Below are 26,406 nucleotides of genomic sequence, written 5' to 3'. Positions count from 1 at the left end.
AAAGCCTCAAAAGATACTCAAAAATAAATAAACAAGAACAAAAAACAGAATTCCACAAGAGCGTCCACCGGGATCAACAAGAGTTCACAGAATACTAGGGCTGGGTGCTAACATACAAACACAGAGCAAAGAACTGAGGGAAACTAAGGGTTTAAATACAATCAGGGAAAACGAGGCACAGGTGCAAATAATAATGGGGATCAAGGGAAAGCAAAAGGTCAAAAAGCACAATGGGGGCATCTAGTTACCAAAAACCGGAACAACCCTGGCCAAATCCTGACATTTACCAGGTAAGTTGACTGAGAACACATTCTCATTTGCAGCAACATCCTGGGGTATAGTTACAGGGGAGAGGAGGGGGATGAATGAGCCAATTATAAACTGGGGATTATTAGGTGACCAGGATGGTTTTAAGGTCAGATTGGGAATTACGCCAGGACACCAGGGTTAACACCACTACAATAAGTGCCATGGGATCTTTAATGACCTCAGGGAGTCAGGAAACCCGTTTAACGTCCCACCCGAAAGACAGCACCCTACACAGGGCAGTGTTCCCAATCACTGCCCTGGGGCATTGGGATATTTTTTTAGACCAGAGGAAAGAGTGCCTCCTACTGGCCCTCCAACACCAATTCCATCAGCATCTGGTCTCCAATCCACGAACTGACCAGGACCAACCCTGCTTAGCTTCAGAAGTAAGCCAGCAGTGGTATGCAGGGTGTTATGCTGCTGGCCATTCCTTGATGAGAGGCCTTTCAGGTTATGTCGATATAGGACTCGTTTTACTGTGTATATATGTACTTTTGTACCTGTTTCCTCCAGCATCTTCTCAATGTCCTTTGCTGTTGTTCTGGGATTGATTTGCACTTTTCACACCAAAGTACATTAATCTCCAGGAGACAGTTCGCATCTCCTTCCTGTATGACGGCTGCGTGGTCCCATGGTGTTTATACTTGCAAACTATTATTTGTACAGATGAATTTGGTACCTTCAGGCGTTTGGAAATTGCTCCCAAGGATGAACCAGACTTATGGAGGTTTACATTTTTTTTCATACATCCACAGGTACACCTTCAATTGACTCAAATGATGTCAATTAGCCTATCAAAAGCTTCTAAAGCCATGACATCATTTTCTGGAATTTTCCAAGCTGTTTAAAGACACAGTCAACTTAGTGTATGTAAACTTCTGATCCACTTGAATTGTGAAACAGTCAATTGTAAATGAAATAATCTGTCTGTAAACAATTGTTGGAAAAATGATTTGTGTCATGCACAAAGATGTCCTAACCAACTTGCCAAAACTATAGTTTGTTAATAACCTCTTAGAACTACTCCCCTACTTTGTGCAATTTCTGCCTGAAGACATACCCAAATCTAACAGCCTGTAGCTCAGGCACAGAACCAAGGATATGCATATTCTTGGTACCATTTGAAAGAAAACACTCTGAAGTTTGTGTAAATGTGAATTGAATGTAGGAGAATAACACACAATAGATCTGGTTTAGATAAAACAATGAAAAAAAACATGTTAGTTGAAGCTCGCATCCGCTACAAGACCATGGTGCTTGCCTACGGAGCTGTGAGGGGAACGGCACCGCAGTACCTCCAGGCTGTGATCAGGCCCTACACCCAAGCAAGGGCACTGCGTTCATCCACCTCTGGCCTGCTCGCCTCCCTACCACTGAGGAAGTACAGTTCCCGCTCAGCCCAGTCAAAACTGTTCGCTGCTCTGGCCCCCCAATGGTGGAACAAACTCCCTCACGACGCCAGGACAGCGGAGTCAATCACCACCTTCCGGAGACACCTGAAACCCCACCTCTTCAAGGAATACCTAGGATAGGATAAGTAATCCTTCTCACCCCCCCCCTTAATGATTTAGATGCACTATTGTAAAGTGGCTGTTCCACTGGATGTCAGAAGGTGAATTCACCAATTTGTAAGTCGCTCTGGATAAGAGCGTCTGCTAAATGACTTAAATGTTAAATGTAAATGTAATGTTTTTTTTCTATTTATTTTTGTATCATCATCTTTAAAATGAACAAGATAAAACAAACATTCAGATAAGATGATGGGGACAAACAAATATAAGAGGGCAACAGTACTTGTGCAAAGTTTCAGAATTATAACTTCCAAAATGAGTGCTACATAACATTTATCTTGAAGTCACCAAGGTGTCCCGCACAAGTAGCCCAAATGTACCCAAGTGGCCAAATTGGTGAAGGTACACATTTTGAAACAAATAACTATATACAAAATACCAAAATGGTATTCTAACACACCCCCCCACAAAAATTGAGAAAAATATTATTTATTTTTAAAATTGAAATAAAATATGAAAAAATAAATAAATATATATATACATTTACAAAGTAACATGGGTAACTATTTACACACTTTCAATATTTGGAGGACCCTCAGTCCTCAAACCTCAAATCTATTTATAATAGCCCCAGCCTAAAACCCCAAACAGCAAGCAATGCAGGTGTAGAAGCATGGTGGCTAGGAAAAACTCCCTAGAAAGGCAAAAACCTAGGAAGAAACCTAGAGGAACCAGGCTATGAGGGGTGGCCAGTCCTCTTCTGGCTGTGCCGGGTGGAGATCACAGTGGTTGTAGAGGGTGCAACAGGACAGCACCTCAAGAGTAAAAATTAACAGTTTAGGGTTCCATAGCCGCAGGCAGAACAGAACATCCTTGTGTAGGATGAATGCATTCACCACAGCAATGTCGATGAAATGATAGAAGAAGGTCTTGTACCATTTCATTGTCTTGTGGAGAACATTGTAGTAGCCTATTAGCGCGTCCGACAGGTCCACACCTCCCATGCTCTTGTTGTAGTCCTTTACTGCAGTTGGAATGGGGACATTTTTGGTGGTCCATGCCCCGGCACCGCCCTTCACACGCCTGACAACATGATCCCCATTGAAGGACTTGTGGATAGTGGAGCACATCACCACCTCTCTGGTATCCATCCACTTTACAAACAGCAGGCCATCTTCACGGATCCATCGCATGATACCCCGCTCAGCCCGCTTAGGCATGTCGTTCACCTTAGTCTTCAGAAAGCCCACCCTGTTGGTACGAATGGTGCCACAAGCCCATACATCCAGCTTCCTTAGGTCTGCAAACAGGGTAGGGCTTGTGTAGAAGTTATCCACTGTGATAAGGTGCGTCTCGGTGAGAGGTGTAGGAGTCAGGCGCAGGAGAGCAGGGATTTCTGAGAAGCGTGTTTAATATAGATATATGTATACATAGTCCACCAATACAAAATTGGCCCAGATGAATATCCAAACTAAGCTCTGGAAGGAACGGAAACTCGTGTCAATACACCGGGACAGCCACAGTTCCGACACTACATACACGTACGTAAATGCAAAAACAATAAACAGCATAGAATACCGAACGCAAATACCCACAAGCTTAATCCTGCATGAATTAAGGCAGGCAACAGGTGCCCTATATACACACAGAAATAAAAGCAATTGAAACCAGGTGTGAAAAGGAACACAGACAAAACAACCAGAAAAGGAAGAAGGGATCGGTAGCGGCTAGTAAGCCGGCGACTCCAAGAGCCGAGCGTCGCCTGAACAGGGAGAGGAGTTACCTTCGGTAGAAGTCGTGACATCCACAAACAGTTTGTAGCCCTTCCCTAGTAGTTGAAAATCCAATAACTCCATTACAGAGTCATAGCTAATTCCCTTACCGGTAGCAAAACTGTTCTTCCCCTCATAGACAAAGAAATTGCATGTGTAGGTACATACAGAATCAGCCAACACAAACAGCTTGTAACCCCACTTGGTTGGTTTGTTTCTCATGTATTGTTTGAGGCCAATTCTTGCCTTTAAGGCTACCATCCTCTCATCGATTGACACGTTCTGGGCTGGCTGAAAGTACGTCTTGCAGGCCTCAACAATGCTGTGGTAGAGAGGTTTGATCTTGCACAGTCTATCAAACGTTGCTGTGCCTCTCTTCTTCTCATTCTCTTCATCAACCTTTGGGTCACTGATATGAAGCGCCTGTGAAATAATCAGAAACCTTTTGCAGGACATAACAGTCAGGGGAAAGGCAGTTGGTAGAGAGATGACGTTTTCCAGTAGTCCTTCAGGCTTTCAGCCTCACCAACGCCATGTAGATGACCAGTGAAAGGTAGCAGAAAAGATCTGACATGGATATGGGCTTCCATGCTACCTTTTTGCCTGCTTGCTTCTTCTTCCCATTCTTATTTGTGTTGGACACGAGCGAATCTACAACAGATGGTGTGAAAAACAGTTGAAAAAGCTGAAGGGGGGTGTAAGTTGCGGTCGGGTTCACCTGAGGTCCTGGCTTCCTTTTCGGCCTAAAAGTTGGTTGGGGTGGCTCCACATCATCTTCTAGGACGGTGTGCCAACACCCTTCTGTCCCTCTGTTTGCGGGTGGCACACTTCCCCTCTTCCTCTTCTTTGTCAGTGCCTTCACACCTCTAGATGGCCCGGGAGGTGTGGAGCCAGAGACAGCAGGGGTACAGCTGGATGAACCAGCTTCAGAAGGGGATGGACACCTTGGCACTGGGGGCTCCCAGTCGGAGTCAGTGCCACTGTGAAAGAAAATGTTCAGTTAAAATAGTTTCACATATGAGCCCTGTATCAACAGCTATAATAAACATACATATAGAGTACAGGGAGTACAGGGAACATAAAGTGCTGTTCCATTTCACTTTGGCAATTGATGTGGGCCTGCCTCAAATAAGGCCTTGGGGTAGACCATGCGTTCTCAAACAAACAAACAGACCCTCACTCACAATGACTAGCTAACGTGTACTTTACCCATTTCATTACATCATTATATATTGCAAATAAAATGTAAAAACAGCTATAATAAACATGTATATAAAGTACAGGGAGTACAGGGAACATAAAGTGCTGTTCCACATCAATTGCCAAAGTGAAATGGGCCTACCTCAAATAGGGCCTTGGGGTAGACCATGCGTTCTCAAACAAACAAACAGACCCTCACTCACAATGACTAGGAAAGCCTTTGCTGAAATACAATGGCAATAGCTCTTCTTTATACAGTATAATACAATAAACCTTTCTACCACATTATAATGATTTAGGGCCTGTATTGGCTATGCCATGTCAACCTAGAGAGGGTAATGAAGAATAGAGTACTACAATCTTATATCCAGAGAGCTGTAGGCTAGAATACGATGGACCAGTCCATTTGTGTGAGGTTAGGTTATAGGGATAGTTCACCAAAATTCCGATATTAGCATTTTTTGTGATTCATGTCCAAATGATCTATAAGTGTAACGGCTTTCTTCTACCTCCTTCTCTGACGAAGAGGTGGAATAAGGATTGGACCAAAATGCAACGTGGTTCGTTCGATACATCTTTAATTATGGCGAAACACGAACAATACAAAACAACAAACGTCGAAAACCGAAACAGCCCTGACTGGTGCAACAAACACAGAGACAGGAACAATCATCCACAAACACACAGTGAAACCCAGGCTACCTAAATATGGTTCCCAATCAGAGACAACGATAATCACCTGACTCTGATTGAGAACCGCCTCAGGCAGCCATGGACTAATCTATACACCCCACACAACCCCAAGACAAAACACACTACAAATAAACCCATGTCACACCATGGCCTGACTCAATAAATGAAGATAACATAATAAATATAGACCAGGGCGTGACAATAAGTAATTTTATTGAGGAACACAATACATTTGAGATACTTTGGGATGATTTGGACATGGAGCTCAAAAAATTATAATATCGGTACCAAAGTTAGCATTTGGAAACAGTGGCCAGGGGTGTAGTCAGTGTGACCGAATGGTGTGCAATGTTCAATTCAACAGAAATTGTACTGTATTGAACTTCCAGTTGAAAAATGCTGTGATTATGATTGCCCAGAGGGCGATTACCATATGATGTGCTGCACGAGTTTTGCACGTGTTCTGCGATTTCAAATGGTTACACCCATATTGGTCAGGCCACACCCACCTAATCGGAGCAAACATACCTCAAAGGCTATCGAAGGACAGTGTGGAACATTTTGGAGAAAAGTGTTGTTCAGTACAAATTGTCAAGCAACATGAACGCACCCCAGGTAAACAGAAGCAAAACATGGATTGCTGGCATACCTTGTTTATAGACTGCTTACAGGGTAAGGAAAACCAAAATGTCATTTTGTAATTATCCTTCAACAAATCATTAACTATGACTCACTCACAGTGTTAGGATTAAGGGTGATACATGTTTTGTTCACAGCAGTCTGGTTGCTCTGAGAGCCCTGGTTGTCATCTCAACTGTTTTGTTGGGGGGGGGGTGCAAAGCTACAGATCGCTATAACAGCCCTCTAATATAGGACTAGTACAGGTATATATATATTTATATTTTTTTGTATCTTGATTTTTCAGGAGGTGCAGCAGCACCCTCAGCACCCCTACTATGCTGACAGCCCACAGGAAGTGAATGCAATCCGGAATCAAATCAAATCAAATTTTATTTGTCACATACACATGGTTAGCAGATGTTAATGTGAGTGTAGCGAAATGCTTGTGCTTCTAGTTCCGACAATGCAGTAATAACCAACAAGTAATCTAACTAACAATTCCAAAACTAATTTCTTATACACAGTGGAAGGGGATAAAGAATATGTACATAAGGATATATGAATGAGTGATGGTACAGAGCAGCATAGGCAAGATACAGTAGATGGTATCGAGTACAGTATATACATATGAGATGAGTATGTAAACAAAGTGGCATAGTTAAAGTGGCTAGTGATACATGTATTACATAAGGATGCAGTCGATGATATAGAGTACAGTATATACTTTTGCATATGAGATGAATAATGTAGGGTAAGTAACATTATATAAGGTAGCATTGTTTAAAGTGGCTAGTGATATATTTACATCATTTCCCATCAATTCCCATTATTAAAGTGGCTGGAGTTGAGTCAGTGTCAGTGTGTTGGCAGCAGCCACTCAATGTTAGTGGTGGCTGTTTAACAGTCTGATGGCCTTGAGATAGAAGCTGTTTTTCAGTCTCTCGGTCCCAGCTTTGATGCACCTGTACTGACCTCGCCTTCTGGATGATTGCGGGGTGAACAGGCAGTGGCTCGGGTGGTTGATGTCCTTGATGATCTTTATGGCCTTCCTGTAACATCGGGTGGTGTAGGTGTCCTGGAGGGCAGGTAGTTTGCCCCCGGTGATGCGTTGTGCTGACCTCACTACCCTCTGGAGAGCCTTACGGTGGAGGGCGGAGCAGTTGCCGTACCAGGCGGTGATACAGCCCGCCAGGATGCTCTCGATTGTGCATCATGTGAATCATGGTGGATCCCAAGTTTGTCAGAGTATGTGATGGCATTGGTGAGCCCACATGGCTAATGGAGATTTGTTTGAGTTACAATCAGAGAGGAAGAGGCGAAGCGAGAGCTTTTATCTGTCCAAAATAAGCCCAATGTGTTTCCATGGGCTTTTTTTGGACCTAAGCTTGTCGTCTACCTTCCCGGCTTTAGGACAAAGACTCCAATTGTTAGGGTTGAGACATGAGCACCTAGTCATTATATACAGATCTGTTAGAATGGAGATTTAGAGCAAATAAAGGCCTGCCACTTCCTATGCCCCTTGTTTTGCTTGGCTAGGGGTTAGGGTCATGGGTTAAGAGTAGGGTTAGGAGAAGGGTTAGTTAAAAGGTTTAGGGTAAGGGTTTGCTAACATGCTAAGTAGTTGTAGTTGATAAAATGCTGAACATGTTTCTGATGAGATTCAAACACACAACCTTTGGCTTGCTAGATGTTCGCGTTATATGCCGACCCCGACCAACCACCCTCATTTCGTTTTTGCCTTAAGTAACCCTCTGTCTTATGTAACCATACCAAGCATAATATATTGGATATCCATTTGCTATGTTACATCTAGTCTATGAGACCAGGCTGGATTTTGAAGTAGCATGGTTTTCTAAGGTAAAAGCAAAAATAAAATATTACGGAAGTGAAACTTTTGAAATGAATTGTGGGTCAGTGTTAAAAATGGTGATTGAACTTGAATACTGAAACGATGATGATTGAAAACCATGCCTTAAACTACATGTTGAAACTGACCTTTTTGTAGTCTGCCTCTGCCTTTTCTGTGCCTGCTCATCCCAGACATAACACCTGTCACTTTCCACATTGTGACATGTATACCATTCACAGAGACAAGTCTATTTTGAGCATCCTTCCTCTAAAGCTACAGGATATCTGTACAACACAACCACAGCTAAACATTTTTTTGTAGCCAACATAAATTTTAAGATTGCGACACCTTGCCTCTTATTGCCAAATGTTCAAGATAAGGATTCAACTGAGATTAACAAACTATTTTATACACAGTCCCCTCCTTCTAGCAGTGTAGGAGAAGTGAGATACCATAACAACACTTATCTCCAACCTATAGCAGGCAAGTGGGGGCTGTGACATTTCAATAAACATTTTCAATAGCTAAGTGAACATCCTCGAGCCTACAGGAAAAGGAAAATCTCCAGAGCTATAGAATAGAGCACACTTAGTGTTAAGTACAGTAAATGCCCATATTGAACTTCCATTGGAAGGCCGACGGGATGCCTGGAGGAGACGTTGTCTACACAGTGCTGGCGGTGCTGATCGCTGTTGCCTGCTGTCTGGGAGTGATCCTGGTGATCTGGGCAGTGTGGTCGAGCAGCAACCTCCGGCAGCCCACCTTCTGTTTTTTGGTCTCCCTGGCTGCAGCTGACTTCCTTGTAGGTTCTGTGGCTGTGCCGCTGGCTGTGCTGGTGGATGGACGGGTGTGCACCTCGTTCAATGTATGTCTCTTCATAAGCTGTGTGGTCGTCATGTTGACAATGTCTTCGGTCATGTCTCTGCTAGCCATCTCTGTGGACAGATTCCTACGCATCTTCATCCCTCTCAGGTGAGCGTGCATGCATATACAGTACATACACACAGCTTTAAAAAATGGTTGTCATGTCAGATGAACAGATTCTCTGCTTCAACAGGTACAAGAGGACAGTAACAGAGAGGAGATCTTGGGTGGTGGTGGCAATATGTTGGTTTGTTGCCTTCATGTTGAGCTTCCCACCCATGTTTGGGTGGTACAACCGCGACACCTTGTCTCACTCAGGGAACTCAACCACCATCATCTGCCGTTTCCTGGCTGTGATTCCCATGTCATACCTGGTTTACTTTTTCTTCTTCCTCTGCACCCTCACTCCGTTGCTTGTCATGGCTGTCCTATACTGCTACATCTTCTGTATCATACAAAAGAACCTGAGAGAAAAGACGGGGAGCAGTACCCAGTCCCACATCTACTTCACAAAGGAAAGGTGCCTGGCCCGATCCCTGACTCTGGTCCTGGTGCTCTTCGCCTTTTGCTGGATCAGCATTGGACATCATTAACTGTGTTGCCTACTTTGGTAACCCATCAAACATACCCCCAACAGGCCTTCTACGTGGGCATCCTCCTCTCCCATGGCAATTCAGCTGTCAACCAGATTGTTTATGCCTTCAAGATCTGCAAGATCCAGGAAGCGTACCTGAGGATCTGGAGTAATGTCTTTGTGTGTCGAGGTGACAGTCAGGGCTCTCAGAGCAACCAGACCAGTGAAAACATTATCAGCAGCAACCCTAACAGTGCAGATAGAAATATTGATGGAAATGCTATCAGTGTTGTGAAAATTGACACAGTTGAAGGTACAAGCATGTTGATAGAGTAGGAAAACAATAGAAGTGATAGTCACTTAGCTTTTTTTTCTTTGGCAAAGTGCATCAAGACCTTAGAACCTGTATAATAAGGGAAACTACTGCCAGGGTGTTATAAATTGGCATATTTTAATATTTGGCATTTGTTGAAAAAAACTGAGGGATAAAAATAGATAGAGGAAGTTGCAAGGAAGTCAAGTAAGTGGGCTCTTACAGGTTTCATTTTACTCATATCGATTTCCTGTTTAAAGACTTGTGTTTCTTGAATGTGCTGAATTTGTTATATTTTTCTTCTGTATGATAACGTTGCCCAGAAATGGAAATAACATGCACTATTTGGCAGTTATCACAAAATTTGTAGGAATTTTTTTTTGCAATCTCATTCAATGATTTGTCTGCTTCAGCAATAAATGGTTATATTGAGTTGTGTGATAGGGGATCTGGGTCATTGTTGAGTAATATTTCACCATGTTCCTGTGCAGATGCCAAAAGTTTCTACCCACAATATCTGGGGGAGTCACAAGCTCCTCAATATTTACACTGCTCCTATATGACATATTTGTCAGTGCTATCCGAGATCCTTGGGACATCCCTACCCTAAACCCTAAACCCTAACCCTAACCTCAAGCCTTACTTTAACCATTTTAAATGTCAACTTCAATGAGGTAGGGATGTCCCAAAGATCCCGGATTGCACTGACATATTGCTGATCTATCCTTCTACTCTACTTGATGAAGGCAGCTATGACATCCAGAAATCAGATACAGATGTAGAATCTTAATTTGACCAGCATTGTTGCAACAAAATAATCCTGCAGCAACGTGATTTGAACGTTTAGTACATAATGTTGTGTGTGCGATGGTTCGGCTATTAGCTGTCCAAAATCAGTCTCCATAAAAAATGCAATACTCTTAATATGATTTTCCGTGAATTTATGTAAATCACAAAGCTCATCTGCATTTCCTGCAGCACAGGAAAATCAGCAACAAAAGAGTGAACAAATGAATATGCTTCACCTGTGCGCAACCGAAGCAAACAAACACATTGTTATAAACACTGCAAGGACTACAAGAGACGAAACATGTACACAAACTGATTAACCCTAATTGCTCCTGTTAGTCACTCTGGATAAGAGTGTCTGCTAAGTGAGTAAAAAATATAATAAAATCATATAGTAAACCCCATGGGCCTAAAGCAGGTTTTATGTTAGGACTGAAGCAGTTTTTTTATTCCTTTAAAAAGAGAAGAAGCAAAAAAAACTAGATGTAAAGTTAAAGGGCCCGTTGTGTCAAAACATAGGCCCCTCATTAAGCTATGATTAGAAAACAATAGAACCTTCCACAGAAGTTGCGTGGTTGATAATGCAGTAGAGCTCATGCTCCTTCTAGCCTTCTGAAATCCTACTGGTATTACGTTTTCAATTCCATTGTTTTATTGCTGGCTTCCCCCTGAACAGAAAATCAAAATGTATATATGTTGACTCACTGTTTTTCAAATTTTACCATTGGAACACATTCACCCAGTCTACGACCTTCTTCTCTGTGTCGATGTGCATTACAGCAGTCATAATAGGATAGCTAGCACTGTGTACAGTAGCTACAGATCTGTACTAAGTACTAATGGGTTGTTGTAGGCATCCTTCATCTCCAATAGGAAGTTTGGTGAGTATGTGGAGAACATTACACTCAGTTGCTTACAGATAATGGGATCTCTTCACCACAGCCACATAATCCCCTGAGGAACCTCTGCATGGTACTGTACTAACTCATTACTGCTATTCACAGTGTTGGTTACAGTCTCAGAGGTGTATTCACTGGCCAGTGGGTTTCTGTTGCAAAACCTACCTGGAAGTCAAAACTCTAGTGGACAGATAGGGCTCAACCAGCACCCGAGCACCTGTCCTTTTGCCCTCCTATTAAAATATGAACTCGCAGCTCGGTAGATGTTTTTAATTGTATGATTTCGTTTTACATTTTACCTTGAGTCTCATTTTATTTTGAGAGCGAACTCGTCTGACTTGCATGCAGTGACCACTGGCTACGGGCACAGGGTGGGGAAACTTGAATACTGGTAGGAGGCTACGATTGAGTTGAATGTCTTTTTTTTGCATGGTTTAATTCAATCACATAATCAATTAAACGTTAGGTAATTGATTTGATAAAATAGCATCATATAATTGAATCATAGTCAGAGACACGACACCAGCTAGCGTATTTACTTGTTTCGACAGCATCGCTAGCTTTCTAGCATATTTACGTTATCATTAGCTTTGTTCAGCTGATAGCCACTTTTCCCGATGGCAATTATCTCAAATAGTTTTCTAGGCTTAGGAGTCACTGGCACAAGCTTGCTTACAATGTGTGATGAGTGAATGTGTTGTTTCAGAAAGCAAATAGAGAAAAAAACATTAAATATTTTGGCTAGAGTTCCCCCGCTTCATCTAAAGGTGTACTGTAGATAATATAACATTTAGCAGACTATTTTATCCAAAGCAACTGTGTGTGCATACATTTGTCATATCGGTGGTCCCACCAGGAGTTGAACCCACAATCCTGATTTTGCAAGTGGCATGGTCTACAAACTGAGCTACTCTACTGGTAGACTACAGGTTGGTTGATCAATAGTCCATTTGACAAAAATGTGCTCATTGGCCGGAAACAGCTCTTCTTAAGGTTTATTGACACAATAATAAAAAGCTTGTCGCCATACCTTTACCAACCCGTACATCAAAGCTCACTGTTGCTATGTTATCATTGTCGCTCTATCAGAGACACGCACACCAAGCTGACTATCCCTGGGACTCAGAGGACGTAAAGAACATGGGGAAGGTGATACAATGTCCAATAAAAGTGAGTTACTGTTGTGTCTGCTCACCAACAAGCTAATGCACAGAGCACGGTCCGAGGTAGGAGGCAATGTCCCCAAAGAAAGTCTTGGCAGTCATCAAAATTATGCAATGCCACTTGAATTCAATTAATTTCAGTGCATATGATATTTCAATATGTCAGTGTTTAAATTGTGTTCCTTTTTTTGCATGTTTCCATGACTATTTTAGCAAAAAGCTGGTCCAGAATAATTAAATTGATGGAAAGAATGTACAGAACGGGAATGAATGTGCAACTGGTGGCCAGAGTGAAGTAAAAAAAAATCACAGAAAATTATAACGATGTTTCAAAATGATAAAAGGAAGAAAATGTGTGCTAAAATGTATTCATGAGCATATAAATGTGATAAAATCACAATCCCCTTCCTGACGCTATAGAGTTACATAACTGAATGGCTACAGTTATGCACTAATGTACCATTCAAAACGTAACATTTTTCACACAAGTTATTTAGCTGGTGTATGAAATTAAATCACGGATTGCAACTGATATTGATGGGAAATGATGTAAAATATATCACTACCCACTTTAAACAATGCTACCTAATATAATGTTTACATACCCTACATCAGGGGTGTCAAAGTCAAATGGACGGAGGGCCAAATAAAAAATTTAGCTACAAGCCGAGGGCCGGACTGTTCGAATGTTCATTGAAAAATTTTTAAATGACGCATATAGTCTAGTGAACCTAATTGAACCTACTGAAAACCTAACAAATATATTCCAATATGATCAGATAAATAAAGCAATATTTTCTTATGGCTCTGTCAGTAATCTTTAATTTTCAACAGACACAAAAGACAAATTTCCTTTATATAAAAATCCCCATAACATGAACATTAAATGAAAGAAACCGGTATTCAAGGCACCATCAGTAGCCTATATTTTCTATTTTAGCAAAAGTGGGCTAAATTTACTTCAAAGAAAAAAACAATAATAGCAATTTTCTATCATCCACTCAACTGAAATATTTTTAAAATATAATTGGATTGAAATACAATAAAATAAAGTGCAAAAATCTATTAATCAAAAACAACACTTTGTTTAAGGAGAAGTAACATGCAGTGAAAACAAATATTAAACTTTAACTTTTAAACTTGAACTGAGTAAAAACTCTAAATATGTGATTGCACAGTAATGTTCACTTGTTTGAGGTTGAGGGTGATACTTGGTGGTGTCCCATCTTTTCCACAAGTTCATCAATGTTCGGGGTAAGGCTCTGAGCTGAGGAAATCCTCAGAATTGAGTGGAGGTGTTCAGCAGTAAGTCGACTTCTGTGTGATGTTTTGTTCAGGTTCATCAAAGAAAAAGTTGTTCACACAGGTATGTGCTGCCAAACATAGACAACGTTTGAGCAGCCTGGATGCGCAGCTGGGGCATTGTGTCGGGGAGGAAACGGGCGAACTCCGCAGCACCCACTGCCGCATATTTTGCCCTCAGTGCATCATTGCATTGGAGGTCAATCAACTCCATTTGGAGGTTTGGTGGTGAGCTTTCCACGTCAACAGCAAATGGGTTACCGAGCAGTTCCAACCTGCTTTTTTGTGCTTCAAAGTCAGCAAATCGGCGTCGAAAGTCAGCGGCAAGCATACCTATTTTATCAGCCAACTGTGCGCTCGGGAACGCACTGGTAGAGAGCTTCTCTTTCATGGTCTGGCAGCTGGGAAAGTGGCTCAAATTTTCTTTCCGCATCTGCGTCTCCCACAGAGTCAGTTTGGTTTTAAATGCCTTCACTGTACTGTACATATCAGAGATGACATGATCCCGACCCTGCAGCTGCAAGTTCATTGCATTCAGATGACTCGTAATGTCACACAGAAAAGCCATTTCACACAGAAACATTTCGTCTCGGAGTTGTGTTGTGTCTTTCCCTTTGCTGTCCAAGAACAGACAAATCTCCTCACGAAGCTCGAAACATCTTTGAAGCACCTTTCCCTGGCTTAGCCATCGCACCTCTGTGTGATAAGGCAAATCACCATGCTCCGTTTCTAACTCCGTCAGAAATGCCTTGAACTGGCGGTGATTCAAACCTTTGGCTCTGATAAAGTTAACTGTGCGCGTGATGATGCTCATTACATGCTCCATTTTCAAGGCTTTACCGCACAACGCTTCCTGGTGTATGATACAATGATAAGCTGTCAGCTCACCTGACGCGTTTTCCTCTTGCATCTTTTCCCGTATCTTCGCCACCAGTCCGCTCCTGTGTCCACACATCGCAGGTGCTCCGTCGGTTGTCAAACCCACGAGTTTTTCCCAAGGCAGCTCCATCTCATTTACACATCTTGACACCTCTTCATACAAATCATGCCCCGTAGTTGTGCCATGCATAGGACGTAAAGCCAAAAACTCCTCTGTCACGCTTAGGCTGGAGTCCACTCCGCGGATGAAAATTGACAACTGGGCAATGTCAGAAATGTCGGTGCTCTCATCCACAGCCAAGGAATATGCAATGAAATCTTTTCCCTTTTTCACAAGCTGCTCTTTTAGATTGATGGACAACTGGTCTACTCTCTCGGCAATGGTGTTTCTGCTCAGACTCACATTTAAAAAGAGTTGCCTTTTTTTCTGGGCAAACTTCACAAACTTTAATCATGCAGTTTTTGATGAAATCCCCTCCGTAAATGGCCGGGCTGATTTAGCGATCTCTTCTGCCAAAATAAAACTGGCCTTGACAGCAGCCTGGCCTTGTGATTTGGCTTTTTTGAACAGAGCCTGTCGAGATTTGAGGCCTCGTTTTAATTCCTCTGCCTTTTGTAGCCTTTGTTCCATGTCCATATTCTTGTTTTTGTCCGCGTGTTTCGTTTCATAATGTCGTGATTTGGCTTTTTTGAACAGAGCCTGTCGAGATTTGAGGCCTCGTTTTAATTCCTCTGCCTTTTGTAGCCTTTGTTCCATGTCCATATTCTTGTTTTTGTCCGCGTGTTTCGTTTCATAATGTCGTCTCAGATTATACTCTTTCAGTACCGCCACACTTTCTCCACACAGAAGACACACAGGTTTTCCAGCTACCTCCGTGAACATATACTCCGACTCCCACCTTGTTTGAAACCCCGGTTCTCAGTGTCCACCTTCCGTTTTGCCATTTTTGATGGGTATCTGAAAGTTAATTTTACTGTGATGCTGACGACTGCTGTGCCAATAAATATTGAAATGAAGCAGCCTACTGCTCGGTGCGTCACCGTTGCATTGTGGGAAATGTAGTATTGGTGCGTGTAAAAGATCTGCGGGCTGCCGGCTTGCTGCGGTCTGCGGGCCGGTTCTAATAATAAATCAAGATCATCCCAGGGGCCGTAAAAAACCTTCTCGCGGGCCGGATGTGGCCCGCGGGCCTTGACTCTGACATATGTGCCCTACATTATTCATCTCATATGTATACGTATATACTGTACTCTATATCATCTACTGCATCTTTATGTAATACATGTGTCACTAGCCACTTTAACTATGCCACCTTGTTTAAATACTCATCTCATATGTATATACTGTACTCGATACCATCTACTGTATCTTGCCTATGCTGCTCTGTACCATCACTCATTCATATATCTTTATGTACATATTCTTTATCCCCTTATACACACAAGTGTAAGACATCAGTTTTGGAATTGTTAGTTAGATTACTTGTTGGTTATTACTGCATTGTCGGAACTAGAAGCACAAGCATTTCGCTACACTCGCATTAACATCTGCTAACCATGTGTATGTGACAAATAAATTTGATTTGATTTTTAACTTGCACATTACATAATTCCAATTACTCCCATGTATTGGTAACAAACTATAGTTTTGGCAAGTTGGTTAGGACATCTACTTGGTGCATGGCACAAGTCATTTTTCCAACAATTGTTGAAAGACAGATTATTTGACTTATCATTCACTGTATTACAATTCCAGTGGGTCAGAACATTCACTAAGTTGACTGTGCCTTTAAACAGCTTGGAAAATTCCAGAAAAAATATTTCATGGCTTTAGAAGCTTCTGATAGGCTAATTGACATCATTTGAGTCAATTGGAGGTGTACCTGTGGATGTATTTCAAGGACTACCTTCAAACTCAGTGCCTCTTTGCTTGATATCATGGGAAAATCAAAAGAAATCAGCCAAAGACCACAGAAAAACATTGTAGACCTCCACAAGTCTGGTTCATCATTGGGAGCAAATTCCAAACGCCTGAATGTACCACGTTCATCTGTACAAACAATAGTACGCAAGTATAAACACCATGGGACCATGCAGCCGTCATACCGCTCAAGAAGGAGATGCGTTCTGTCCCCTAGAGATGAACATACTTTGATGTGAAAAGTGCAAGTCAATCCTAGAACAACTGCAAAGGACCTTGTGAAGTTGCTGAAGGAAACAGGTACAAAAGTATCTATATCCACAGTAAAAGAAGGGATTTTTTCCTAGGATTAAATGTCAGGAATTGTGAAAAACTGAGTATAAATGTATTTGGCTAAGGTGTATGTAAACTTCCAACTTTAACTGTGCATAGGTGGTCACAGGTCTGTGGAAGTCTTCACAATACAGTAATAATCTGTCAGAATCTCGAACAGCACTGATCACTTGCACATGTACTTTTAATGTTATCTCAACTGTAATCCAGATCCTTTGGTTCTGGTATTAGATGAAGCACACTTATAACACATTCATCTGATGTATAAATAAACTTAGCGTTGTAACAAGAAGAGAGATTTACAAGAGTAAAATATATACTACTGTGCAATCCCAAGCTTTCTCAGGAAGACCACTCAATAGGCCTCGTTATGTTTGACGTTGTAGCCAGTGGGGATCCGTCATTCAGGGCAGGTGGGGCAGTTTTGAGACCCACATTTTTAGCTTTCCTGTTTTGCATGTTATTTTGGCATTAATATGTGTCACATATCAGTTTTCAAACAATGTAAAAAAGAAAGAAGGAAAGATAAATATCACTGACTTAATAAAGCTGCATACAAACATGGCCTATTTTTTGTTTTCTTGAGTAAGGCAGCTCCAAAATGCTAGTGTTTCAGCTTATTTCAGTGCTTTCTGTGGTGGTGGGGCAAGCCAGCAGAAAATATGGAGCATTGCGCCGTGATTGGTTCAGTGTTCTTTCACTCATGGGGACACTACGTCACCGCCAAGTCTAAGGGTAGAGCTATAAAATTCAAGCACCTTGGGTGCTGCCATAGAGTTACATTAGAAGTGCCCATCCAAGATGGCTCAAGGTCATTGGCCACAGATAAAATGACGTCACATATCTATAGTAGCTTTGATTGAAAGTATGATGTTGACATGATCAGTCCAAAATCTTAGCTAGCAGTCATCATCATGACTCAAGTTGACAATCTGCTGGCAAATCCTTGTCATATGAAGAAAAATAATGGAGATAAATTACAGATAAAACATATCAGTGCTCATCAGCCATTGGACATACACATTACACAACAAGTTGGAAATCGGAAATTCAACAATGAGTGGTTTGGAAGAAATCCGTAACTGCAAGCATTGCAAAGCAATCATCAGCCTGCTATTCAGTGGAATGGCTGTGTGGTCCCAAGTCTAAAATTAAGGGTCTCTTTTCCTAGTTTAAAATGATAAACATTCAACGTTGGCCATACTGTCAATGAAGCATGAACAACGCGGAACTGCAAAATATGATTTTAGTGAGTTCAAGACAACTCGGAATGGGGCAAAAACAAGCTACGACTGGGAAAATACGGAATTGTACATTCGGAACTCGGGCCTCTTTCTAGAGCTATGACCTGAAGATCACTGACATCATCATGATTCAAGCATTTTTCTCCCAGTTGTTTTGAAAGCACCATAAAACCTGAGAATGGCAGACTTTGATGACAAAGTTTGATGACAGATTTTGCCCACGAAGAACCGCCGCGCCACCTTCCTGTTCAAGTGAGCACAGCACAACAAGGTGAGTCCAATTATGCTGCTGCATAAATGATGTAATATGCCAGGGAGATATGTATACTGAAAGTTATATATAAGTTGTGTAGCAAGCTGTTAGTAGCCCATGTGCCTCACCTTAATCATTTGGTCTATTTTCACCTCTTAATATCATCTACTGTTCTAACTTGGTGGTGAACATGTAGCCTATAACCTGTTTTTGAGAAATGTAATCATTGGAAATTGTAAGAGCTTTCATTGTCTGCTTATATGCCCCCTTAATTTATCCTACGGTTATGACTTGGTGCACAGGGAGAACACTGTAAGAACGGCCCATGTTCTGAATTCTGTTGCTCAACACTTCAAAAGTGCTGAACAAATATTTGAAATGGACTACGTTCGTCCTAGCTCGCTCATTAATGTCTTAATAGAAATTACGGGTTGCCTCTTAACTGCTTGTCATCCCCTTATGCCATAGTTTGTACATCTCAATTGTTAGTAGAAACCACATTAGTTTAAGCAAGTCAGCCACATAAGCTATTTTATTTAAAAAGGGCTGAATGAACCACTGTAGTGCAATCAATGTATTGTGTAGTGGCTTTGCTGGCATGTATAAATAGAAACAATTGGGGAGTTTGCCTTACTAAGATTTACATGCTAAAATCGCCACTTGTTCTAGCTAATGTCCATCAAGATCCAACAAGGAAATGTCAAACAAGACGATTCTCTACACCAAACTCCAACAATTATTCTAAGACCTCCAACATAAGAAGACTGCTACCTGCAGTCAGAGGACGGCTGTTTTCAGGTGAACAGGTTCAACAATACTTTATTTAAGGAAAGGGATCTAGTATTTAATCTCGAGACATATTTTTCATAACACCACAGGGTGTTAGAAAAAGCTAAGGGCGTCAGAGTGAGTCCATCTTAATTCCAGAGTGAATTACATGCAGTAGATTGTGACTGTGATTTATACGATGGAAAACCTTTTTGCAAGGCTTCAACTTTACCCTTGCAAGGTACTTCTGTATAACTGATAGTGATACACATGGTAGGGGTTGGAAATAATGCAGAGCATTAAAAGTCAATCAACAATAATAGCCAATCAATAATAATAGCCTATTAATTACACAGTAAATTGCATGACAATCTGCATCATCAGCATTGTTTTATATGAGGGTGCGAGTACAGGTGGATGGATGACATTCTGTAGAAGCAAGGACTGGGTAGAGATGGATAACTATTTAGCAGATTTAATGTTGAAACCACATTGAACACCATCAGCACAGTTTTCAAACTAGAACTGTCTATCACTTCCTATCACTTCCTTCCACATAATTAAAGCATTGGCCAATAAGAAAACATATACTGTAATTAGTTGCCAGGTAAAGAATAGGTGAACAGGTATTTCCTTTAACACAGATGCACAGATGCACCACATATTAGCAATGTGTATAACTGCCATATAAATGAAATAATGACTTTTGGGTTCCCCTGTGTCGCTCCGCTTAACAGCAAAGATTATGATATTATTTCCAAATGTTCCCTAAAAGTAGAGATACTGAAAACATCCACTGTTCTTTATTAGGTACTTTAACTCTTGTGACTAGGGGGCAGTATTTTCATTTTTGGAAAAATAACGTTCCCGTGGTAAACGGGATATTTTGTCAGGACAAGATGCTAGAATATGCATATAATTGGCAGCTTAGGATAGAGAACACTCTAAAGTTTCCAAAACTGTAGAAATATTGTCTATCAGTATAACAGAACTGATATTGCAGGCAAAAGCCTGAGAAAAATCTAATCCGGAAGTGCCTCATGTTTTGAAAGCTCTGCGTTCCAATGCGTCCCTATTGAGCAGTGAATAGGCTATCAACCAGATTACTTTTTCTCCGTATTTCCCAATGTGTCTACAGCATTGTGACGTAGTTTTACGCATTCATGTTGAAGAATACCCGTAAGCGGCTACATTGCGCAAGTGGTCACCTGATGCTCCCAGAGTGATTCTCGTGTAAAATACAGAGGTAGCCATTATTCCAATCGGTCCTACTGAAAAACCAATTGTCCCGGTGAATATATTATCGAATAGATATTTGAAAAACACCTTGAGGCTGGATTATAAACAACGTTTGTCATGTTTCTGTCGATATTATGGAGCTAATTTTGAATATTTTTTGGAGGTTTCGTGACTGCAATTTCCAGGGCAATTTCTCAGCCAAACGTGAAGAACAAACGGAGCTATTTCGCCTACAAAAATACTATCTAACTGGGAGTCTCGTGAGTGAAAACATCTGAAGCTCATCAAAGGTAAATTTGATTGCTTTTCTGATTTCCGTGACCAAGTTACCTGCTGCTAGCTGGACAAAATGCTATGCTAGGCTATCGATAAACTTACACAAATGCTAGTCTAGCTTTGGCTGTAAAGCATATTTTGAAAATCTGAGATGACAGGGTGATTAACAAAAGGCTAAGCTGTGTCTCAATATATTTCACTTGTGATTTTCATGAATAAGAATATTTTCTAGGAATATTTATGTCCGTTGCGTTATGCTAATTAGTGTCAGTCGATGATTACGCTCCCTCATCCGGGATGGGGAGTCACTAGAGGTTATTAACATAATCTTAATTACAAATGACAAACATACAGTACCAGTCAAACGTTTGGACACACCTACTCATTCAAGGGTTTCTCTTTATTTTTTTACTATTTTCTACATTGTAAAATAATAGTGAAGACATGAAAACTATGAAACAACACATATGGAATCATTTAGTAACAACTTGTTAGCCAGGGTTCGTGCAGATAACCAAGAATTTACAACTTTCAGATGAGACTGAATTAAGATAACAATTAATATTGACTGCTATTGATGTAAAATATTACTAGGACTTTAAGAGTTTATTTGGAAGATAACAGCTCTATAAATATTATTTTGTGGGTTCCTGCCTCTCTAGTTAATTACATTTACACGATTAGCTCAATCAGGTAATATTAATTACGGAGAAATTATTTTATAGAATAGCATGTCATATCACTTAATCCGGCATAGCCAAAGACATGATACTTGTACAGTGGGGCAAATAAGTATTTATTCAGCCACCAATTGTGCAAGTTCTCCCACTTAAAAGGATGACAGAGGCCTGTAATTTTCATCATAGGTACACTTCAACTATGACAGACAAAATGAGAAAAAAATCCAGAAAATCACATTGTAGGATTTTTAATGAATTTATTTTCAAATTATGGTGGAAAATAAGTATTTGGTCATTTACAAACAAGCAAGATTTCTGGCTCTCACAGACCTGTAACTTCTTCTTTAAGAGGCTTCTCTGTCTTCCACTCGTTATCTGTATTAATGGCACTTGTTTGAACTTGTTATCAGTATAAAAGACACCTGTCCACAACCTCAAACAGTCACACTCCAAACTCCACTATGGCCAAGACCAAAGAGCTGTCAAAGGACACCAGAAACAAAATTGTAGACCTGCACCAGGCTGGGAAGACTGAATCTGCAATAGGTAAGCAGCTTGGTTTGAAGAAATCAACTGTGGGAGCAATTATTAGGAAATGGAAGACATACAAGACCACTGATAATCTCCCTCGATCTGGGGCTCCACGCAAGATCTCACCCCGTGGGGTCAAAATGATCACAAGAACGGTGAGCAAAAATCCCAGAACCACATGGGGGGACCTAGTGAATGACCTGCAGAGAGCTGGGACCAAAGTAACAAAGCCTACCATCAGTAACACACTACGCCGCCAGGGACTCAAATCCTGCAGTGCCAGACATGTCCCCCTGCTTAAGCCAGTACATGTCCCGGCCCGTCTGAAGTTTGCTGGAGAGCATTTGGATGATCCAGAAGAAGATTGGGAGAATGTCATATGGTCAGATGAAACCAATATGAAATGCCAATATTTTATGGAGGATAAAACTGAAATTGTAACCAGCTTTGTATAGCTTTTCTGAGAAAGGGCGATACTTTAAACAAAATGTAATTTTCAATTAGTCGGAAATGAGTAGTTGTAATCTGTATAAATGCAAAAAGGACATTTTTGAACATGAGCCTTTCTTAATAATGTACTGGAGAACCATTTTGGGTTTAAGTAGAACTTATGTATGAGTGAAGCTTTTAGTGAGAGGTTTAAAGCTTTAATATTTAATCATTTTAGCCCCAACTCTTATTCATTATGTAAATAGGTACGCTTAATTTTGTATGTCTTAGCATTCCAAATAAAATTCAATATTTTTTGCTCATATGATTTTAAAAACGAGTCGTCTGGAGAAGGCAGCACCGCTAGTAAGTAAGTAAACTGTGATAGGACCAAAGAGTTAGTCAATGTGATTGCTCCATAAATAGACAAGCATTTACCTCTCCATGGTTGCAGAATATTTTCTATTTTTGCAAACTTTCTATTGAAATTGATTGTGGTAAGTTAATTTATATTTTTTGAGATGTGAATACCAAGTGTGTCTACTTCACCATCCGCCCATTTTATTGGTAAACTACAAGGTAGTGTAAACACTATATTTTTAACAATCCAATACGTAATATGGTACACTTGTAATAATTAGGTTTTAGTCCAGAGAGGCTAGAAAAGTGATCGAGATCTTCAATGAGATTGTGCAGACTTAAGAAAAAACTAGAGTTAATGGCATACATTGACGCTTTTGTTTTTATCCCCTGGATTTCTAACCCCTTGATGTTCTTGTTGGATCTAATTTTAATAACTAGCATTTCAATGGCCATAATAAATAGATATGGAGACAACGGACAGCATTGTTTTACTCCACTTAAATGCTAATACTTTCTGAGAAGTAACCATTATTCACTATTTTACATCTGGGGTTGCTGTACATAACTTTAACCCAGTGTATAAGAAATTCACTGAAATTATAGTAATCCAGGCAATTATATATAAATTCTAGTCAGACTTTATCAAATGCCTTTTCAAAATCTACTATGAAGACCAGGCCTGGTATCTTTTGATGTTTCATAATGTTCAATTGCCTCAAGTAATTTTCGTATATTATCTCCAATATATCATCCATGTAAAAAACCTGTCTGATCAGGATGAACAATATCTGGTAAAACCTTTTTGATTCTATGTGTTATGCATTTTGCAAGGATTTTCACATCACAACGTTGAAGAATAAGAGGCCTCCAGTTTTTATATGGACTGGATCTTTATATTTATCACCTGGGTCCTGTTTTAGTAGTAATTAATTGTATAATGTTACTTAGATTGACGCATGGGTCAATAGACTCTTAAGGATTCAGAGTTGCCACTGGGCACACACTGGTTAAATCAACATTGTTTCCATGTCACTTCAACAAAATGAAATTGAACCAACGTGGAATAGATATTGAAATGACGTCTGTGCCCAGTGGGTGACGTGGTGGGCTCATATGACGAGAACAAATCAAATCAAAGTGTATTTGTCACATGCGCCGAATACAACCTTACAGTGAAATGCTTACTTACAGGCTCTAACCAATAGTGCGAAAAAAAGTGTGTGTAGGTAAGTAAAGAAATAAAACAACAGTAAAAAGACATTTGAAAATAAGAGTAGCAAGGCTACATACAGACACTGGTTAGTCAGGCTTGAGGTAGTATGTACATGTAGGTGTGGTTAAAGTGACTGTGCATATATGATGAACAGAGAGTAGCAGTAGCGTAAAAAGAGGGGTTGGCGGGTTGGACACAATGCAGATAGCCCGGTTAGCCAATGTGCGGGAGCACTGGTTGGTCTGGCCAATTGAGGTAGTATGTACATGAATGTATAGTTAAAGTGACTATGCATATAATAAACAGAGTAGCAGCAGCGTAAAAGAGGGGTTGGGGGGGAACACAATGCAAATAGTCCGGGTAACCATTTGTTTACCTGTTCAGGAGTCTTATGGCTAAAAACCGTTGAGAGGCAGTGATCGCTGAGATCCTGGTTGAAGACAGCGGAGGTGTATTTGGAGGGCCAGTTGGTCAGAATGACGTCTATGAGGGTGCCCTTGTTTACAGATTTAGGGTTGTACCTGGTGGGTTCCTTGATGATTTGTGTGAGATTGAGGCCATCTAGCTTAGATTGTAGGACTGCCGGGGTGTTAAGCATATCCCAGTTTAGGTCACCTAACAGAACAAACTCTGAAGCTAGATGGGGTCGATCAATTCACAAATGGTGTCCAGGGCACAGCTGGGAGCTGAGGGGGGTCGGTAGCAGGTGGCAACAGTGAGAGACTTGTTTCTGGAGAGAGTAATTTTTAAAATTAGTAGTTTGAACTGTTTGGGTATGGACCTGGAAAGTATGACATTACTTTGCAGGCTTTCTCTGCAGTAGACTGCAACTCCTCCCCCTTTGGCAGTTCTATCTTGACGGAAAATGTTATAGTTGGGTATGGAAATCTCAGAATTTTTGGTGGCCTTCCTGAGCCAGGATTCAGACACGGCAAGGACATCAGGGTTAGCAGAGTGTGCTAAAGCAGTGAGTAAAACAAACTTAGGGAGGAGGCTTCTGATGTTGACATGCATGAAACCAATGATTTTTCAATCACAGAAGTCAACAAATGAGGGTGCCTGGGGACATGCAGGGCCTGGGTTTACCTCCACATCACCCGCGAAACAGTCTTGTGCTCCTATCAATCATGCTAATTGTCTGTATAAGTGGACACTGACTTGATTGACAAAAGCCAATTTCCATTTTAATGATCTCTCTTTCTCTCTCCCTCTCCCCTCCCCCTCGCTCTCTTTTCCAATCTGTTACCTTGGGTCAAACAGGATTGTAAACTGCTGAGTGTGGCTTAATCCCCTATATCTTCTTAGTGAAGTGTCCTGACTTAACTAATCAGCCTGGCACTTTATTCCCTTCAGCCAGTCTAACACAGGGAGAAAACCAGACAGAATAACACACAGGAGACATCAAGACTGTTTCTCGTCGATTAAGAAAACAGAGACAACAACAGGAGGAGGAGTTGACAATGGAAGCTAAGTTACCAGAGATCCAAGAGTGCTAATCGACAGACTGGATACCAATCTTCACGAGGGACACACAAGCAGTATGGATGCTGGAAAACTATAATCACCACTCTCTGCATTTCTCTCCATCTCTAATTATTTGTTACTTTTGTGAACGTTGAAATCCTGAACTAGAGGGTTTAGGGTGAAGGGATATACAGAATCGCCCAATAGAGGAAGTCTTGAAGAGATGGCACAAGGAGATGGAGTTACTGAACATGAGAGGGAGACGGCTGAGGAGGAGGATGCCTTGCTACACTTTAGCCGCTATGCCGAGGCCCGCCAAGCCCTGCCCTGGGACCAGAAGACCCGCAGGGAGAAGATTACCTACTACACTGACCGCTGCTTTCTCATCTTCGTCATCATCTTCCTGTCTGTGCTGTTTGGGGAGGCTATGTACAAAGCATGGTGGGTGTCAAACGGGCATAAGATTAAGGCGTTTTTGTTCAATTTTGCCACATACCTGTTCGCCCAGGAGGAAGGGGAGGACATGATTGAACTGTAGGCCTATAGGACAGTATGAAATTGACAGATATGCCGAACACATCCTCATGATCACCTGAGGATCACCACACCGGAAATTATTACCTGTCAGTCAGTAGGCTATTTTGTTTTGACACAAATATTTTGCTTTTATTTGTTACTAAATGTGTGCAAGGAAATCAACTAGATATAATCAGAACCATTGTCTAAACTCCAAAATGGTTAATTATTCAATAAAGTCAACTGTCTACATGAATAATTAGGTGTGCTTGCTCATACTTCCCACAAGACACACACTGGTTGAATCAATGTTGTTTCCACATCATTTCAACAAAATGTATTATTATTCCGTTACCACCTGTAGCACCAAAACCATCAAATCTACCAACACCAAAACAACTTGCTTGAAAAAAAAAAAACGTTTTGAAACTACTAATA

The 26,406-nt window shown here is 41.0% G+C and overlaps 1 pseudogene; it reads left to right on the top strand.

Annotated features, from left to right (window-relative positions):
- The first annotated feature begins 8,365 nt into the window (after positions 1–8,365).
- LOC135538894 (adenosine receptor A3-like) lies at positions 8,366–9,729 on the top strand (annotated as a pseudogene).
- The last annotated feature ends 16,677 nt before the right edge of the window (positions 9,730–26,406 follow it).

The sequence above is a fragment of the Oncorhynchus masou genome, unplaced genomic scaffold, assembly GCF_036934945.1.
Source record: "Oncorhynchus masou masou isolate Uvic2021 unplaced genomic scaffold, UVic_Omas_1.1 unplaced_scaffold_18___fragment_8___debris, whole genome shotgun sequence".
In the NCBI taxonomy this organism is placed as follows: domain Eukaryota; kingdom Metazoa; phylum Chordata; class Actinopteri; order Salmoniformes; family Salmonidae; genus Oncorhynchus; species Oncorhynchus masou.
The sequence above is the reverse complement of the archived record's forward strand: the minus strand, read 5'-3'. Positions and strand labels throughout refer to the sequence as shown.